The sequence below is a fragment of the Corvus brachyrhynchos genome, unplaced genomic scaffold (assembly GCF_000691975.1).
Source record: "Corvus brachyrhynchos isolate BGI_N302 unplaced genomic scaffold, ASM69197v1 scaffold911, whole genome shotgun sequence".
NCBI classification, from domain to species: Eukaryota; Metazoa; Chordata; class Aves; order Passeriformes; family Corvidae; genus Corvus; species Corvus brachyrhynchos.
In genome coordinates, this window is record NW_008235998.1 from 11,978 (window position 1) to 12,800 (window position 823).

Sequence of the window (823 nt, forward strand, 5' to 3'; positions counted from 1 at the left end):
AAGAGCGTATTTCTTGACTTTCAACCCCATAAAATCTCACCTTTTGTTTTCAGTTATTTCTTTTGGTGGCATCAAGGAATTCTGGTTGGTCTTGGAGGTCTTTTCCAACCGAAATAATTCCATGATTCTAATTCTCTCTGGCCCATGGGAGTTGTCTTGGGGATGTTTATTTATCCCCTGCTATTTCTGGGGGTTTTTTGTGTCCGCGGTGGTCACTGGTCCCCCCTCCCATCCCCCGGCTCCGGGAGTATCACAATGGGTGAGAGCTAGCCTGGGATTTCCTGCAAGAGTTGGGGGGCAAGGATGGTTGTCTCTTCCAGTGGGGCAATCAGCTGGATGGCCATGCAGCCACAAGATACTGTTGCCTTGTGGTTTTGCCTGTTTCTATTTGGTTTTTACCTTTGGCACTGTGACTGGGCTTACGGGCTTGCTTCTCTGGTTCTCTGCTGCTTGGGAGCCCAAAGCCAGCACGTTCCACGTGGGGACCTGGGTCTTGGGAGCGCCACGTCCCCTGCTAGGGGCTGCCCCCTCTGTGCTGCCTGACCCAGGCGCCAGCCATAGCAGCTGAGCTACCCGGGGGAGCGATTCCCCGTTCAGCCCCTCTGTTCTCTGCCGCTGCTTGAGGGCTTCTCACTACCCTGTAACCGAACGCTCAGACACCCTGTGGCTTCGGGCACGGCCCCAGAGTTTCTGATACCTTTTGTTTTACAATCCCAGGTGTGCTGGCATCTGCCCTTCCAGCGCTGCTCCGAGGTTCCCGCTGCAGCCCATTTCACCATCCGGAGGGACACCGGGCTCGCCTGCCACGGGAGGTTGTAAAGGA